The sequence below is a fragment of the Quercus lobata genome, chromosome 7 (genome assembly GCF_001633185.2).
Source record: "Quercus lobata isolate SW786 chromosome 7, ValleyOak3.0 Primary Assembly, whole genome shotgun sequence".
NCBI classification, from domain to species: Eukaryota; Viridiplantae; Streptophyta; class Magnoliopsida; order Fagales; family Fagaceae; genus Quercus; species Quercus lobata.
Window position 1 is genome coordinate 7,139,476 of NC_044910.1, and position 19,301 is coordinate 7,158,776.

The window sequence follows — 19,301 nt, forward strand, 5'->3', positions numbered from 1 at the left end:
TGTGGGAGGTCATATATACATACTTCTATAATTGAGTTTGGTCACTTTTTTTAGTGCTAATTGTGTATGTCTTGGTTGAATTGATCATTGAAATTTCACATTAAACTAAGGACTATCTCACTTTTGGTACCAACATACATCACACATGTCTATGTTCAATGAATGCCTTATTCATTTGTGTGATTGTACTTGATTAAATGTGTTGTACATACTCAATCATATGTTGATCAAACACAAAAAGATTTTTGAGTATTTTTAGTTGTTTTTGGAAAGTGTTTTTTTTTTTTTGAAAAATATCAGGAAATCCAAAATTTGTACAACTTTGTTTTGGAGACTCACTCTTGTGGGTCAAGCCAGTTGCGAGCTTACTCAGAAGTTCTCGTGACTTCCTAGCGAGTCAATCCCCCAGTCGCAAAAAATACTTAGAAAAATTTCAAAATTTCAGGGTTTTTAGCATTTTCGCGACTTAACTTGGCGACTTGTTTGCGAGTGGAAGCTCCAGTCGTGAGCTTGCACAGAATGATTCACAAAAAAAACACTTAAACAAATTTTTAAAAAATTTTGTCAAGGGATTTTGGCGACTTGCTCATGACTCATTCCAGTCGTGAAAATCACATGTTTTGCACAAATAGGGTTAAATCCGAGACAGTTTTCAAAACGTTTTAGCTTTTCCCTCGCATCACGTGCACACACTTTGTCTTTTCCGCCTCTCCCTCTTCCCAAACCTTCATTTTCTTCATCAATCCTTCATCAATCTTCAAGAAAAGGTATGAGTTTTCTCTTATTCTCAAAGTATTTCAAGTTTCTAGCCCTAGTTTTCTTGGATTTTGTGTTTATGATGAGATATGAAAATATGATGATTGAATATGGTTTTGTTGATGTTTTATTGAGTTTGATTTATGCATTGTATTATGTTTTGTGTTGTTTTGTGTTATGCATATCATGTTCATGATATATGATGTTTTTGTGTGTCGCTTTGGATTCTATGGAATACAAAGTTTGTAGAGATAATCATGTTTCTTTGATTTTGAAACATTATATGGTTATGTGTTTTTACACTTCACCCTAGTTTGCACACTTTTGCTTTTGATGCACACACACACACACACATTGACATGCTTAAGTGTTTAATGCCATGATCCTATCATGTTTTTAATGCTATATGTCATCACATGTCAATTTGTTTTTTGAATTATGCTTTAAATTCATTTTTAGGGTCTTAATTCAAAGTCTATTGTCTTGGTACTAACTTGTTACTAATTAATTGTTACCATATTTTGTGCTCTATTTTATGGTCCTTGCTACTTTGTTTTACAGATCATGGCTCCAAGGAAAACCTCTGCTCAGCGTGCTGACAAGAGGAAACACATGGATGTAACTCTATTTCGCTCCACCCAACACTTTGAGCAATACAACCAGCACTTTGTGAAAGCTCCAATCATTCAAAAGCGGTTTGTGGATCTTGTTGATCTCAAGGACTACTTCATCCCAAGCTGTTTTGCGAAAAGAAGTTGGGAAAAGCTACTTAGTGATCTCCCAGGGGTTTATGAACCACTAATTCAGGAATTCTATGCCAATGCCATCCTACGAGCGGATGTCATAGACTGTTGGGTTAGAGGCCATGAATTCACCATTGAAGTGGAGGAAATTGATGAGGTTCCTGGATTTGGAGATGTAGAACATGACTTCACTCACTTTCAAGGACAGAATGCTCTCTAGAGAGACGCTTCAATCCTATATTGGTGGAGTTAGAGAAGGAAGATGTCTCAACATAACTACTTTTCCACCAGATTTGCGATGCCTTACGTACATCATGGTCTTCAACCTATATCCGGTAAGGATAATGACCACCATCAACAATGCAAGAGCCATCTTCCTCATGGAGCTTCGGGAGAATATTTGCATTGACATCAGTGCTCATGCATTCTCCATCATTGCTGATGAAACAAGGGCAACCTCAAGGCCTAAGCTTAATCTCCCTAGTCTAATCATGAGGATCCTTCATGAAAAAGGTGTGGAGACTCCCCAAGACATCAACCTTATGCCTACACATCCTGCTATCAATGCTCTAACAATCACAAGGAGCAAAGTTCGTCTTCCAGGTGATGAGGAGGAGGTTGTTCTTGCACTAGAATAGCCTATGGATGTTGAGACTAAAGCAGAAGGACAACCATCATCTCCATGAAGAAGTGGTGCTAGAAGAAGGAGTAGAGCCTCATCATCTTTAGCAATGCCTCTACATGCGTTTTGGATCATTCTTGAGAGGATTGACAACTTGAGAGAAGTCCAAAATGAGCACTCCAACAAGCTGACCACCATTCAAGAACAAATCAACTTGCTTGCAACCAAGTTTGATCGCTTCATCGACCAGCCTTAGCTTTTTGGCCAGTCCAGTCAAAAAGGGGGAGTAGATGGAGTAGCGCTTGAGGGGGAGCCTTACCTTGAGGGGGAGAACTTTTATAAGTTTTTATAGTTTTTATGGTGTAAGTTTGGATTTAGTTTCTATTATGGTTTTTCATAGAACTTATCTTAGTACTTTGGTTTGATTTTTAAGAACTCTATATCTTTAGTACTTGGTTTTTAAAATATTTGGACAAGATGTGTTATGAATTCTTGAATGTTTTACTATTTAAACTATGCTTTAATACGTACCTTTGCTTTGTAGCTTATTAGTACTTTTAGATTATGTATGCATTATCTTTAGTACTTTATTCTTGTGCCCTTGTTGGATCATATATCCTTGATAAAAATACCTTAGTTTTTTTGTATCGGTTGAGTGTTAGACATATAAATGATACTTTTCATTGAGCTTATTAGCTTGCATGTCGGGATGTTCATTCCTTGTGTGAATGATCATTGTGATCACTATTTATAGTGATTGTTCATGTTTGGTCAAGCCATGCTTTATTGTTATATTCTTTATTGCTTGATTGCATTGTGCTTGCTCTATATGTTTTTCAAGATTTTTGCTTACAATGATCGTCTTGTGTTATTGCTTTTAGGAAAACTCATCTATATGGTTCGAGAGTTTCACAAAATCTAGAGTTAAGTGTGAGTGAGTTTTGGCAACTATTCCCAACTCACATTTAAGTCCAGAGTCTGTTTTAGGGTTTTGTCACGGAATAGCCAAAGGGGGAGATTGTAAGGTTGAATTTATTCAATTATGTGTTGGTTTTATTCCGTGCCAAATTTGCTCGTAATTTTGCAATTAGATACCTTGTATTTAGGTGGGAATTATGTAAGGATTGTGTGTGAGAAAGTGTGAAGAAATTCAAGAAGGTGTGCATTTGGAGGTTTCTCGCGACTGGATCTCACTAGTGACTTATGACTGGCAACTCGCCAAAATGCCACACATGTGAAGCATGCAAGAAGCTGAAGGGTCACGACAGTTGGAGCATTACAGGACAAAAAGTACAATTTGGCCTGGCAGTTATCTCACGACTCAAACTCGCGACTCATTCCACTCGCACTGAGTCGTCAGAATTCCCTGTTATGCAGAAAAATGACTTTTCACATTTCTCACGTACACTACTATAAATACCCTTATACCCATGAAATGTAGAGAGCTTCCAGAGAGAATTTTGAGAGAGAAACCTAGAGAAAACCAAGATTGACTCATCCACAATCTTAGACATTTGATTCTCCAAATTTCTCTACTCTCACCCTCTCCATTGACATATCCTTGAGAGGTACATTTGTCAAATCCTTATCTCACCACACCTATATTAGTGAGGAGGTATTTTAGTGCTTGGGAAGCAGTTCAGAGATGACCAATTCACTTGGTTGATGCAATGTGCTTATTACGGGATTCAGGAAGCTAAAGAAGACACGGTTAAGCTTAACCCTGTTGGAGCAAGAAGCTTGGAGGGCTTAGGTGCATTGGGTAGATGAGGCTTGGATGGTCTATTGCTATTCGTGCATCCCAACTTTATTCTTTAGTGGATCATTTTATTGCTTGGAGAACGGCAGAGAAGTTTTTCGCCGAGTTCTTCAGTTTCTTCTTCGATAACACGTGCTAGTGTTATTTTTGTTTTTGCATCTTTCTAACCCTTACTCTTGCCTTTTAATTGCTGCTGTGTTGTGATTAATTATGGTGTAGAGTTGTTTATCTGTTTGGGTTTTTGCTTGTACCTATTATTCCACACATCTATTGTTTGGATATAAGCTTGTATTGGTTATGTTTGAAATTGGGGTCTAAATATTCGTTATTGTTTGTCACACTAATTGAACTTTCAAACTAAAACCGTGATACACGTGAAATAGTCCTTACCTACCTAGCAAGTTTCGTATAAACTATTAAACTTTTGCAATAAAACTGTTTATGTTTTTATCTCTTGCATCAAGAATGAGAAAAATGGTTCTTGTAATTCTTATCCACGGTTATCTTTTTAGACAATAGTGTTAAATGTGATACACGAAATACTGGGTGTCACGGATTGAAACTCTAGCTTGAAAAATTTAGAAACTTAATTTGAACTAATTGATATACCACTAGAATTAATTAAGTGTACACAATTTTGTGAAGATTTAACTTGTTTTAGAACTCAAGTTGAACGAAGCTATGCATGAGCACGTACCAGTTAATTAAAAAAAAAAAAAAAAAAAAAAAAAAAAACACACACACACACACACATTTTTACCACTATTTACTAACGCAAGCGTATTTGATATACAAGCAATATATGTGCTTAAATTTCTTTAAAAATAAAATATAAAAACAACCTATACATTTTTAACCTAATTCAATATATGTTATGTTATATCTAACAAAAATTTACATTATAATTATCCTTTCAAAAAAGAAAATTTTGGACTGCCTACTAATCATTTCTCCGATACCTTGCAGAAATAGAAGATTTATGCATTAAATACAACCTTCTCTCTTTTACTGAATAAATTAGAAATTACACCATTAGAGTATAATCATAGTTTTAAAACTTTTAAAACATATATAGATTTGTGTAATTTAAATAATAAATGTGACTTTACATATCTAAACATATACAAGTTAATATAAGAAAAAAAATATAAAAACAATAAAAACTACAGGGAAACTGCATTCATAAAAGAAAAATACAATAAGGATATATATCTAATTCCTAACCACACAAAATGCAGCTGTTATTTACTTCTAAAAGTATTATAGTATCATCTTTAATCCTCCAAATGCCATATATATATATATATATATATATTTTGCTTTTGAAAAAAAAAAATTGTAATTTGAAAATGTGCATATTTTTAAGTTTCTTGAAAATGGAATATTCGAAGCTGCTGTGGTTAGAAAGAAAATAGTGAGGCTTAAAGAAAATTTAATTTAGAAAAGTGCAATTTCAAACCACTATAGCAAGTATGCACATAATTATACATTTAGATCTAAGATCAATGTTGTATAGAAGAAATTGAATAGAAAACAATGATAAATGTTAGGACATATGTGATTTGATGTTAGGAACATATGTCAAAATTTTATGTAATTGGCTAATCCTTTGACAAAACGCACTTTACTTGTAATTGGGTAGATCTAGGATGCGTTTAATGTTTCAAGAAACAAGGTTTCAAGTTCAAGTGTTAAAGCCATGTAAGTCTGTCCAAGAATCAAGTGAGAAAGTACAGGATTTTAAAGCTCGACAACTAACATCTATCGAGGTTTAAAAGCTGCTGAAACTCGTGGCTCGACAGCTATCTTGATAGATGGCTATCTATTAAGGTTTATGAAATTCAATTTTCCAGAGTTGATTTCAATCCAATCTGTGGGTATATGTTTAGGCTTTCTTTTCTCATAACCCTAAACATATATAAGGATTATTTGAGGGCCGTAAAAGATTACACACAGTTGCACAAGAGCATAATTCCACAAGTGTGAAGAAAGGTGTGACCGGAAACCTAGTTTGCCCTACTTCTTCTTTCTTTTGAAGAAACTGCTGTGTTTGTGCACCATAGGGTTTTGTGACCAAGCAACTTCATGATCTTCATCGTGTGATAAACAGAAGAACTTTGCAGCCAACATCTTTCTCAAGTTGGTGATCAAGTCGCGTACTGGGATCCGTGTAATTGGTTAGTCATATACTAGGAGTCGTGCATTGAAAATGAGAGATTGTCAGTGCAGAACAAGTCCAATTGGGTATTGGGGTAAGGGTTCAACTGTAAGTTGGTATAAAGTACTGAGATTCCTTTACTTGCAACCACTTGTTTTGATAATAGTGGATTCTCAAGAGTGGTGATCTTAAAATCACCCGGTGAAGTTTTTGGCGTATAGGTTTTCCCCATTCGTAAACAAATCACCGTATCAATTTAATTTTCGTTGCATACTTAGTTTAATTGGTAATTTGTTTGTGCTACCACGTATATTGCATGTTAATTTGATTAATTAATAAACTTGGCTAATTAATCAATTAATTCATCACAAGAGGTCAATACATTTTTAGCCTATCAATAAAAATAACATAATTTGACTTTATGGCTTGTTGAAAATATTTTCTTCAAGGAAATAATTTGTCCGTACTTAAATAAATTTGGTGCGGGGTTACAAGAAATTCACCTCTATGCAATAAAACCACAACTATAGACAACAATTAATTCAAAAGTTTCATTTCTCAAAGAATTTGTTACAAAAGTTGTGTTAGCTTGCTATATTACTAAAATTTATTTCAAAGGTTATTTGGTCCCTCAAAATAAGTTAAAACACCCTTGAAATAATTGTGAAAAAAAAAAAAAAAAAGGCGCCAGTTTTGTACCAAAACTTTTACATTTTTCAGCTCACAACCCTTGATAAAATATCACAAATTTTTCAGCCCTTGAAAAAAGCCCACAACAAAATTTTCATCCCTTGAAAAAAGCCACAACAAAATTTTAAAATATAGCCCAGAACATAACCAACAAACACATCTCGTTCCAAACAGCTCTATCACTCTCTTGCTGAAAGCCTGAAACTGAGAAGGCATAGAGATCTCATAGAGCTCGACGATCATGGAGATCTCATAGAGCTCACCTATCATCGATTAGGTACGAGTTGATCTCAGTTTGTGACTCTTCATCTCTCTTGGCATTGTGTTTCTCAGCTTCGATTAGGTACGAATCACAAACCCTAATTTCGTCTTTGATTTTTTTGTTTTTTTGGTTTTCTAACACTTTCATCGATTTCCCCATAATTTTCATTTCACATTTCTTAGAAAGCTGAGCTCATCATCAATTTCCCTATTTCGATTTCTAATTGTTCGACTTTTGCGATTTCATTATTCGATTTTAAATCATAATCTCTATTTCCTTTACAGTTTTCATACAAATATTGATTGAGTTTTTTTTTTTTTTTTTTGATTGTGAGTACATGCACAACGAGATTGGAAGACTCAATCCAAGGGATTGCTAGTATTGGTTGTGTGGGAAATGTGCTTTAGACACTCTGTAAGCCTTCATTTATTTCCTAATATAATTGGCACATTCAATAACTAGGAATTTAATTTTCATTTTTGCTCTGTCAGGCGTGTTTGTGTATTCAAATTTAGTTTTCTTTCTCTCCGTGTGTGTGTTTATTTCAATCTGCATCGTCCAACTTGTTGGCTTTGGTGGGTGAGTGTTGACTTTGAACTGTACGGATCTACTGGGTATCATTGTTAGCTATTGGGAATTTGTGTTTAGTAGTAGAGGAATATTAGTAGTGATTAAAGCTTACTTGGGTTTATAGTGAAATAGTAGTATTTTAACAATTCTAGAGTGGAGTTATCCTAAAACTTTGGAGACTCAAAGGACCTTAATTTGTAATTTACTATTTCAAACATTGTGTTTGGGATGATGGGTTTATTGAAATGCTATCGGTTTTTCTTTTGATGGTAATTTGGAATGGACACGGGTTTTTGTTTAGATAACAAAATGGTTGAGGCAAATTTAGTTTTATTTCTTGTTTTTTTTTTTTTTCCAGTACTTTGGTTCTTTTTTTTTTTTTGATAAATAAGAAAGAAGTATATTCAAGAACTACCTCATGAAAACACAAGGCAGAGCAAAGATTACAGAGGAAGAAACAAACAGAAAAAAGAAATGAAACACAAAAACAAACAGAAACCAGCAAAGAGCTAATTACAAAGGAGGGACAAAGAAACAAAGGGAGAGAATCACTAGAGGTGAGTCCCCAAGCCCTAGACCAATCAAAGAGAGTGCCACTAAAATAAGCAAGCAACTGGTCATCGGATTTGTCCCTGTCCTCAAAAGTACGCCAATTTCGCTCCCTCTAAATACACCACATTAGGCACAGCGGAGCTAGATTCCAAATGCTAGAAGAGTGCTTTCCAAACCAATTCCACCAGCCGAAAAGCATATCTGCAATTGACCTTGGCAAAACCCAAGAAATCCCAAAAGATCTATAAACCAAACTCCATAACTTATAAGCTTTTTCACAATGGAGAAGCAAATGATTCACCGTCTCCCCATTACAACGACACATAATGCACCAGTCAACAAAATCAAAGCCTCTACATCGCAGAATGTCCCCTGTAAGAATCTTCTCCCAAGTTGCCGTCCAAACAAAGAAAGAGACGTGCGTAGGAGCCTTAACCTTCCAAATACCTTTCCAAGGAAACAAAATAGGCAAGGGACTTCGAAGCCTATCGTAGAACGAGCGGATGTTAGAATCCCCTTTCTTTAACAATTTCCAAATCATACAGTCGCCTTGCTCAGATTGAGGTAAATTAGAACCCAAGGTATGAAGGAATTCATCCACCTCTCCCATCTCCCAATCATTTGGATCCTTAAGTAACAAAACCTTCCAGCTTCTCCGAGTCTCGGTCCCCAACCGTTCGAGAGAAGAGGCCACAGATGCCTCTCTATTAGTGGCAATCCGGTACACTACCGGGAAGGATAGATGGAGTGGAAGATCCCCACACCACTGATCTGTCCAAAACTTCACTCTATTCCCTGCCTCTACCTTAAACCGGATATGCTTGCTAAAAACCTCCCAACCTTTTCGGATACTTCTCCATAAACTACAACCATGAACACCCCTACCTAGCTTGGAAGCCCATCCCCCCCACTCTTCCCTAAACTTCAGGGGTCTTAGCAAATCCAACGAAACTGGAAATTCAGCACCAACTTCAATCAAGCAAATAGTCAAATCCTGCTTGGTAACTGTTTAAGATGAGGCCTTTCTAAAGGCATTAATGGAAAACTTCTTAGTGCTAATCCAAACAACATATAAGTTTTGAAAGGAACTCTAAGGACCCGTTTTTAATGAAACTTGATTTCTTTTTCTTTTCTATTCTTTTTTTTTTTTTGTGGGGGGGGGGGGGGGGTTGGGTCACTATTGAGAAAGTCCCAACTAGGATTGAGGTTAGAAAGATGGGAGAGAATGCCTTCATCATATAGCTCATAGGCCTGTTGGGTTGCTACTGGTATCAAAAGTAAATATAGCATGAGTAATTCAAAGCACATCATTATGCCAATGAGCTCTAACTCAAATGGTAGTACCTTCTCCCATAAAAATGGGTGAATGGTGAGGTTGTTGGTTCAAACCCCATTGGGGGTGTGTGTGTGTCAAGCCAATTCACCAAAAAGAAAAAGAATCCAAAGCACATTGTTGTATTACCATCATGAAACTATTAGAGAGAATTTTGGAAATAACCAGATATCAAAAGCTTCAAAACTTAGATTGGTGAAAATTGAACTTTTCACCTAGTTAAATACCTAAAGAACCACTTGATATGTGCTTTAAACTTTTCACCATTGATCCCATTCTATCCACTATGTCATGCCTTGTACAGCTATCACTCATTTGGCAGTTGACTAGATTCTATTACTTCTTCTTTTGCAGCTTGCTTGGACCTACTACAACTTCTATCAGTCAGCACCAACAAAATTGGCTGGGGAGAATTATTTCTTTCATTCTGGGCAGGTGAGTTATCCCTATTCTTGTGATATACAATGTTTTTGTTTGTGTGTGTAAATGAATGCAATAATTTTCGTTGTTAGTGTTGGTTTGGATTTGCTTTTTTACTTGAAGTATTAAGATATGTCAAGGTTTGGGTTTGTTTATTCACTTAAAGCATTAGCATCTCTCCTATTTAAGAAAGTGAAGTTCTAACAAACATGAAATTATAAATAAATAAGTAAAATAAACTTAAAAATGGTAGCAACATAAAGTTGATTGATGACAATGATGCTGCAACAAGGAGAATCCCCTTGATCTAAAAAATGTACATAAGTCAGCTAATAGTTTGTTTTATGCACTTTGGATGTTTGTAGTTAGAATCCCCTTGATCTCCCATTATTTGATATTTACTTATACTATTTTTGGGCTGTTCTTGTTGTCTAGTTTCTGACAGTTCTTAGCAATCACTTCTTGAAAAGTTTCTGCTCAACTTGCCAATGAGTTTCTGATTTGCTGCATTAACACATATATGCACTAAATAGTAAATACACTTTCTAAATGACCAAATAAATTTTTCACCAAAGAAAAAAAAAAAAATTTTGTTTCTTGTCATTGAAACAGTGGGCTGGTAGATTGTTTCTAGTTCCTCTTTTATCATATCCTTACTTAAGATCATCAAGTAAATTGAAATATTCTTTTATGCAGGCTTTTCCACTGGATTTTGTACTCTTTTCTGGTTGAGGACAACTTAAGGTGTGTCAAAGGGCAGAACAAAGAACACATTATGAGAATATGATAATGCAAATGTTGAGTTATATCACCTCGCAATCAGCCCAATCTACTAGTGATCACTGAGGTATGAAGATCAACTCAAGCTACTCACTATATCTAAGCAAAGATTAAACTTCAATTTGGATCATATGTTTTAAACTCTGGAACTTTGGTTTCTTCAATTTGGACCAGATGTTATAAACTCTGTAACTTTGGTTTCTTCTTTGATGCTTTTTTTATAAGTAAAATGAAAAGTTTCTTCTTTGATGCTATGTGTTAAAACCTTGCATATGAGACTTATGTTCTTGCTCACAATGTTATTTAATTATTGTCATGGTTGTTCACATCTGTTAATCTTGTGTTCCAAGTTTAAGGGCTATTCAAAATTTTTTTTTTTTTGCTGAATAAGGGCTATTCATTTGTGTGTGTGTGTCTGTGTGTATTAATAAATGCATGTATGTATGTGCTTGTTTAGATTTGTAGCAAACTTTGTCAGCTTATGTTGCAATAAAGGGTTGACGTGATACTAGTTTTTGTTGCCAAATTGAGTGCCTGAATTATTGCATGCTAGTGCCTTCTGTTCCAGGCAATGGTTAAGTGGAAACATTTTGCATGGATTTAAAGTTAATATCTGTTTTCATACTCATTTAACTCATGCAACAGTAGATTGTTAAGTGTTACATCTACATTAATTACTAAATTTTCATGTGGGATGGTTATTCTTTTCAATATTACCCATGGATTTAAAGTTAATATATGTTATTCTCTTATTGCAGACAAGGAAGTTTTGCTCCTGCATACAAAAGTTGACCTTGTAGTAACTCTTGGTGGGGATGGAACGGTCCTTTGGGTATGTGCATTTACTTTGATTTTAGCAATTATTTTTAAATCAGAATGTATTATAACATTAAAATATTATTTTAGAGTACTTACATTACAGTTGCACTCTATCTTGTTTCATCATAGAACAAGCTAAATCAGATTTAAATTTGTTTTGAGAACAAATAAATAAGTTTTCTTCTTTTTGGTGAATGACGTTTCTTTAATTAGCGTGTTTTATTTAGATATATGAACTTTGTTGTGCCTTTTTTGTTCTTTTTGAAATTTTGGATATCTTGAATTTGATATTGTGGAAAGGTGGGTAGATATATTTGCTAGGAAATTAACAAACTTTTGGTATCATTCTCTCTTTTTCAGAAACTTGAGGACACCCATAATGGCTGAAATGTTCAATTGTACTAGCTGATAACTTCTTGCTTTGGAGATGATGATGAAGAATAAAATGTATCAAAACTTTTAACTCTTGGACAGATTTGGTCTTTGTACAAAGTGTGGTTGTTGATATCTTTTCTCTTAAACAATAATTGACATATCGGCAATTTGTATGCAGCCCTTAATCTGTTAATTTGTAGGTTTGAGTTTAGAGATTAAAGAAACTGTAATTGTAGCAATATACCACTTTTGCTATACATCAATATCATAGTATATCATCTCAATAATTGTGAATTTTGTGTGTGTGTGTGTATATATATATTTTGTCCATGATTGTGGTTTTTTTTTAATAAATAAAATAAAATCTTATTTTGAGGGTCAAGAGACTCCTTAAATAATCTTGTTTATCAAGGGTTGTAAATATAAATCTTTTAAACCTTGGTAAAAAGTTATTTAAAGGTCTCTTGACCCTCAAAATAAGATTAGAGCACTTGTTTTGAGGGCCATGAAGGCCTTCAAAATTTCATTTTTGACATGTTTTGAGCGTTATCAAGGATCAATCGGACTCTTAAAATATTTTTTTTCAAGGTTTTTTAATACTTTTTTAAGGGTTTTGACCCTTGAAAAAAGTCAGATTTGTTGTAGTGGCTAGGCCAACTCTGGCATTAAATGCGTGTAAAAACATGACATTAATAGCTTGGATAAGAAATTGTTTACTTGTTTTCTATTATTTGCTATCTGTGTCAGGAATATCCGCATAATTTTTTTTTTTTTTTTTCCTATTTGGATTTTTAGTTGAAAAAATTCAACATATTTAAGTAATAAGTTTTATTGGGGGGGGGGGGGGGGATTGTTTGGGGTCGTTCACAATTTTCTTTTTATCTTTGAAACCAACCAATTTCCCCTTTTATCTTTGAAAAATAAACAAATACCTCCAATTTGTTAATTTCTCAATTAATTCCAACATAATCTTTTAAATAATTATTACTCTTACATCACATGGAAGAGGAAAAGACAAGGAGTACATTGTTCTTTTCTTTGATTACATTTGTAATCATCGTGATGTGTGGGATTTAACTGAAAAAAATAACAGATTAAGCACATTTGCTCATTTCTCAAACAAAGAATGGACAATTGCTTGATTTCAAAGATAATGAGAGAAATTGTGACCCTAAACATATAGGGGGAAGTACTTTTTTTTCCTAAGTTTTATTCATTCATCTCCTTCATTCACTTCTCTAAAAGAGGAAAGGGAAAAAAAAAAAGAAGTCATTGAACTTATGTATTGGGCCACAAAAATGAAGATAGTCCTTCATTACTTAGTGTGCGCTTGTTTGCACTTTTAGGAGCTGAAAACGCCCATATTACACAAAGCTGAAGAAAAATTGCATTTGGCTCAGCTCAAAATGCAACTTTTTGATAAAAGTTGCGTTTTGGGCCCAGGCAAAAAATGCGTTCAAAACACGCAATATTTATGGACCGCAAGAGGTCCATAAATCAAAACGCGCAAGTGCGTTTGAACTATTACCGTTGGGCTGATGGTGAATTACGAAAATACCCATAAAAATTCCAGTTCTCTCACGCCTGAAGCCTCACGCCCCTCATCTCATCTCTCTGCTCTCTCTTTGCACGAAGCTCCTCTCACGCCTCCCATCTCAAGCATAATCAAAATACAAACTCAAAAACATAATCTTAAAATTAATCAAACCACGACAATAAAAGCAAAAAAATTCTTACTCTCATAAAACTGATATAATTTAAACAACAAATCTAAAATCAAAACAACAACAACAACAGCAAATCAAGAATAGAAAAAAAAATTAGAACAACAATAAATGATCAAGAAAAAAAAAAAAACCGATATGACCCCTAGTTGCATGCACTCCGCAGTGAGGAGGAGGAGCAGCGGTGGCGATATGGTGGAGCAAAGACGATTTCTCCTCTCTCCATGGGTGTCTGTGTGTATTTGAACTTTGAAGATAATGACACCAGAAAGGCAAGCAAGATTATAGAATCAAGTATCACAGAGTGAGCTAGAGAATTTATGGAATCAAGTAGGAAAAGGGAAAAAAAAAAAAAAAAAAAGAGAAGAAAATGAGAGAGCCGGAGAGCTTCTGGAATCAAGTGGAAGTAAAGGAAAAAAAGAAGAAGAAAGAATGAGGGAGCTTCTGGAAAGTGGAAGTAAAGAAAAAGAAAAAGGAGAGGATGTACTAATGGACAATGGTATACATGTGTGGTGGACAAAATGCAAGAGAAAAAAAGAAAAAAAAGAAAGAAAAAGGAAACGTATGGATGAAAGAAAGGCAAAGAATTAGAAATCACAATTTAAAAATATTACTACAATATTTTCATAATATTTTCACAATAAATTTTAAGTAATTAGCTAATATTGGTGAGTAAAAATATAATTTCAGTGGTGGTTTCAAATTAGAACTAGTAACAACTTTTCATATAAGATTTTATTATGATTCTTGTTAAAGTATTGCAAAAAATATTGTGGATGTAACACTTTTTGTTGAAAAATATAATTGTTGAGAATAAATAGAAAAAGAAAAAATAAATATTAAAAAAGAATAAATTTGATTACAAAATAAAAATTAAAAAAGTGGGTAGGTAAAAGATAAATGTCACTGTTGATTGTCCAAACAGTACAAAAATTTATCTGACTTGCTGGAGATGCTCTTATATATACATTGTCCTTTTTGATAATTTATCCCTCAAACTGCTACTTTTATAAGTACTACCCAAACACTCAGTTTTTTCGAAAAGCACTTTCTAACAGCTTTTACCAAACATTCAGTTTTTTGAAAATGCACTTTTTTATTATGCACTTTTTGAAAACTCCACTTTTTCATTATGCACTTTTACAAAAAGTTGAACCAAACTCACCCTTAAACTGTCTCCACTTTTGTGCAATGACGAGAATGTAGTATTAAGTTGAAGCAATTAATAATGAGTAATGATAATTACATGGTGTTGGCACGGGACACACATAAAATCATATTGTTAAAACACAGTTTTACTTAAAACTTTTTTTTTTTTTTTTTTTTTGGTGGAGAAAATTCTGCTTTAACTTAATTTCATATAACACATATATTACACCCCACACAGAAACTCTGAGATAATCCACACATTAATTACATCAAATTAGAAAGTACAATCATCCTGACTGATTGCATGAAAACTTCAACACCAAGGTAAACAAATTACTAAGATGATGGGGCCTTGGGATGACCCATGCGAAATCATGACTATTAGAATTCTTAAGGCCTCTTTATTTGGAAAGCGGTCTGCGAGGCATATATATATATATATATATATATAGAAACCATATGTAATTCTCAGCTAGCTAGACAGGCTTGGAAAGATAACAACAAATAAAATTTTACCTTCTCTGCATATTTAGTTTCGAGTAAAATTCTTGCTGAAGTCATCGTAGGGTCATGGAGTAGATTTGACAGCATACCAAGTCTGAACGACAGTTAGAGCAAGTGCTAACAATGCGCCAAAGAAAGCCAAGAACGTCCAGGGGCTGTTGAAATGGTCGTGATAGACTTGAGCCAACCAGGTCATCAACTGGTTCTTGTAGTGCTTCTGAATTTGCAGTCTGACATAGCTATATATTTCGCTGTTAGGAACCAAGTCAGTACCTATCTCATTGAAGAGTTCAGCCACGTGTTGATCACTACCAAGGCAATTATAGAGTATTCCTGCTTTCCTTAGCATCTTAACATCATTGGCTTCGTCGATTAGGGAATCGAGGAAGGATATGTAAGAGGTGATCCCAAAGTCATTTTGGAAATCTAGACACATCTCGTAGGCTATCAAGTTCAAGAACTTTGGCCTTGTTGAGTCCTCAACACTTATTGGAGGAAGCCAAAGGTATCCCAAGCAACCGAGTGTAGTAAAATATATGTCCCTCAAGCAACTGTCTTTCTTTTTAGTTCGTTCCACGTGAATACCTGCTGCTTGAAGCTCCTGAACATTGCGATAGGACTGCCAAGTTTGGACTTTCTCATTTGATTTCTCTGAGTTGTTTCTTCGCTGATGATTATCCAAGAGACGTGTCCTCAGAAGATCAAGAAGATGGACGGGGTCCTCTTTTCGCTTTGCCTTTGATTGAAGGCTTTCTACTTTTTTGTTTTCTGCGTATTGCGAGCAACGCCACGACAACGAACTTAGCCATTTCCAGCTGAAAATTGCTGATTGATCGTCTGGAGGTGGTACCGTAGCGAGATTATTAATGTAAGTGTCAATTGATTCCCTCAACTTGCATTCATTCGCACTCCAGGTCATCAACCAATTGAGCAGACGATAGGGAAGCTGGTTCTCAAGCAAAAACAAATCTTGTTGGGTAAAGGCTATGCTGTCGTGTTTTATATTCAACACTACGAAGTTGTTGTTAGCTGCGCAGTCTATGTATTGTAGTATTGCGCAGCCGTCCACCAACAACAACCAAATGAGGTCCCCATCCTTGTGGCGTTCGATCACTCCTTCAGTTCCTCGATCTTTTCCCCAATCTTCTTGTACAAATCGTTTATCATCTCTTTGCTTCCTTTGACGAACTCATATGTCAACATAAGCTTGTACTTCTCTCCTAGCTTGTACTTCTCACAACCATGATGGATAGGACCGAGTGATACTGCTCTTGGCTCATAGAGCTTCTGGAAATCCTTGTGATCTCGCAGCAAGAATATAACTTTTTGTATCTTTGGTAGTGGGGATGGTGTCAAATTTTTTTTTTTTGCCTCCATTACTGCATCAATCCTTGCCTCCAGGTCAGATTCAATAGAAATGCTGTACGTCTGGGCGTTCTCAGTGACACCGCTGCTTGTTACACCGCCTTCTCTTCTGAAAAAGCCCTCCATAGAAACAACATGCTCCTTCCCGGCCATAGCAAGTTTGCACCAAAGAAAGAGAATTGAATTTTGTAAGTTTACTGTCCTTCCTCGTATTTAGTTTACTACGTGGGAACTTTAGCGTGAGAAATTTAGGGCTCTTGCTCTTATTTGAATGTAGAAACATTCCTAAACTAACTAGTTTTTATGATGAATAAATATACCGGGATTGGAATTTAAAATACAATATACTAAAAAATACAAATAAAGGAAATGAGACTCTGCTTATCACTTTCATTAACATGCATGGTACACTTTTCTGAATAGGAAAATTTTTTTTATATATAAATAGTACAATCCACACTTTACATGTTTTTTTGGAGAAGAATCTACTTTACACTGTTCAGTTCTTTATTCCTTAAAAAGAAGGTTTATGTTATTTACTAATATACCAAGTCGGGGATCAGTGTGTCTATATATATATATATCACTATTTTAAAAATTGGATTAGATCAGCCGGTTAGGAACTAGGCACCAATTCGATCTTGTAAAATCCCAAAAAACTGAAAACCGAAGCCAAAATCGGTTCTTTGACCGTACATGCAAGTTTTTAAAACCATTATATATATATATATATATATATATATATATAGACACACACTGATTTCTTTCTACTTTATTTATCTTACTAGTTTGGTATGATATATTATATTTTGCGTAGAGCCAGAGTTATACATTGTTTTTCCAAGGACTGTGGTTATTTTATTTTTTATTTTGTATAATTCCATAGTTACAACTAAGGCTATAAATTACCAATCCAAGTCGAGTCGAGCCAATTATTAAGTTCAGACTTTTTTATTTCGAATATGAGTCAAACTTGAGCTCATCATATATAAAATTACATGTTCAAGTTTGTTCATGAGCTTCTTTTTTCATATATAGAAAAATCATGACTAAAATATTTTAAGTTTTCATATATCATGATTAATTTTTACTAAGAATTGACTAATTATATTATCAATAAACTACAAATAATAATTTTTTTCAAGTATATATAGATATACTTTTATATAATTATACATATTAAACTATAATATTTTTTATGGTCAAATTGTGCATCATGTTTATGATCACATTGTTATGTTTGAGCTTGATTCCTTTAATAATTGAGCCTAAACTTGGGTTCAAACTTAGTTTTTTTCACGAATGAGCTTGAACTATTTATAAATAATTTGGTTCATTTACAATCTTAGTTATAACAATAAGGAGAGAGAATTCGAACACTAACTCTCCTAATAGAGGAGAGTAGGGCTATGCCACTGAGTTATAAAGCTTGCTGTTAATCTTAATCTTTTATATATATGGGCTTAAAAAAAAATTATGTTATGCCTAGGGGCAATTGAAGTGATTGGCTTAAAAAAATATATATAGGAGCCCCTACCCAAGGAAAAAAAAAAGTAGTTCAATGGTCCTTTTAATGAAAGAAGTGAGTATTGGTTAATGATTATAGATACGTTATTTTTTTTATATCACTTCTTGTTTTAAATTTTGTCCTTCCATCCGCTAAAATTTTGGATCACTTGTGATTATAAGGATTTCATTCTTAGTGAAGTATGAATGATGTGAATGTGAATATTTTTGTTTGTTTTTTTTTTTTTTTTGTTGAGAATTTGTGAATATGAAATGTTAAGGTATATATAGAATTATATTTAGATTGTTTTAAGATTTTAAATAGGAATTGGTTGAACCGGCCAGGAGATTTCGACCAGATTAATTATGCAATGTATCCGCTTCAAACAATAAAAAGTAAAAATCTGATATACACGTGAAGCAGCCTTTACCTACATAGCAAGTTTCGGATAAACTTTTGCCTCAAAACTGTTTTTGTTTCTATCTTTTGCATCGAGCATGGTATCAAGCACAAGTAAAACTGTTTATACTTCTTATTCGCGGTTAACTTTTTCAGGGAACAAAGGTAGAACGATATATATTATGCCATTCGTGCTTCAGACAATGCGAGTTAATTAATTGTGCTACACAAAAGATTGATTGTAACGGATTGAAACTCTAGCTTGAAGAATTTAGAATCTTAATTTTAGCTTATTGATAGACCACTAGAACTAATTAAGTTTACACAATTTTGTGAAGTTTTAACTTATTTTATTACTCAAGTGATAAACTTTTGCCACAAAACTGTTTTTGTTTCTATCTTTTGCATCAAGCATGGTATCAAGCACAAGTAAAACTGTTTATACTTCTTATTCGCGGTTAACCTTTTCAGGGAGCAAAAGGTAGAACGATATATATTATGCCATTCGTGCTTCAGACAATGCGAGTTAATTGTGATACAGAAAAGATTGATTGTGACGGATTGAAACTCTAGCTTGAAGAATTTAGAATCTTAATTTAAGCTTATTGATAGACCACTTGAACTAATTAAGTGTACACAATTTTGTGAAGTTTTAACTTATTTTATTACTCAAGTTGAACGAATAATGTGTCGGAGTCAGAAATTTCTTTAGGAGAGGAAGGTAAATATATCAAAATTTAAATATAAAAATAACCTCTAATTAATAATGTTATGTATAATATAAATATAAAGAATACTTTTAAAATGATTTAAT

The 19,301-nt window shown here is 34.1% G+C and overlaps 1 long non-coding RNA gene and 1 pseudogene across 2 annotated transcripts; one reads left to right on the plus strand and one right to left on the minus strand.

Moving 5' to 3' along the window:
- Positions 1–6,902: 6,902 nt before the first annotated feature.
- Positions 6,903–12,016, plus strand: LOC115953874. 2 transcript variants are annotated; one of them, XR_004083793.1, is made up of 5 exons: positions 6,903–7,071; positions 9,800–9,880; positions 10,562–10,712; positions 11,404–11,477; positions 11,825–12,016. It is a non-coding gene; the product is annotated as an uncharacterized LOC115953874 (long non-coding RNA). The 2 variants fall into 2 exon arrangements; XR_004083792.1 differs by lacking the exon at positions 6,903–7,071 and adding an exon at positions 7,320–7,404.
- Positions 12,017–15,280: 3,264 nt separating this feature from the next.
- Positions 15,281–16,734, minus strand: LOC115951483 (annotated as a pseudogene).
- Between the last annotated feature and the right edge of the window lie 2,567 nt (positions 16,735–19,301).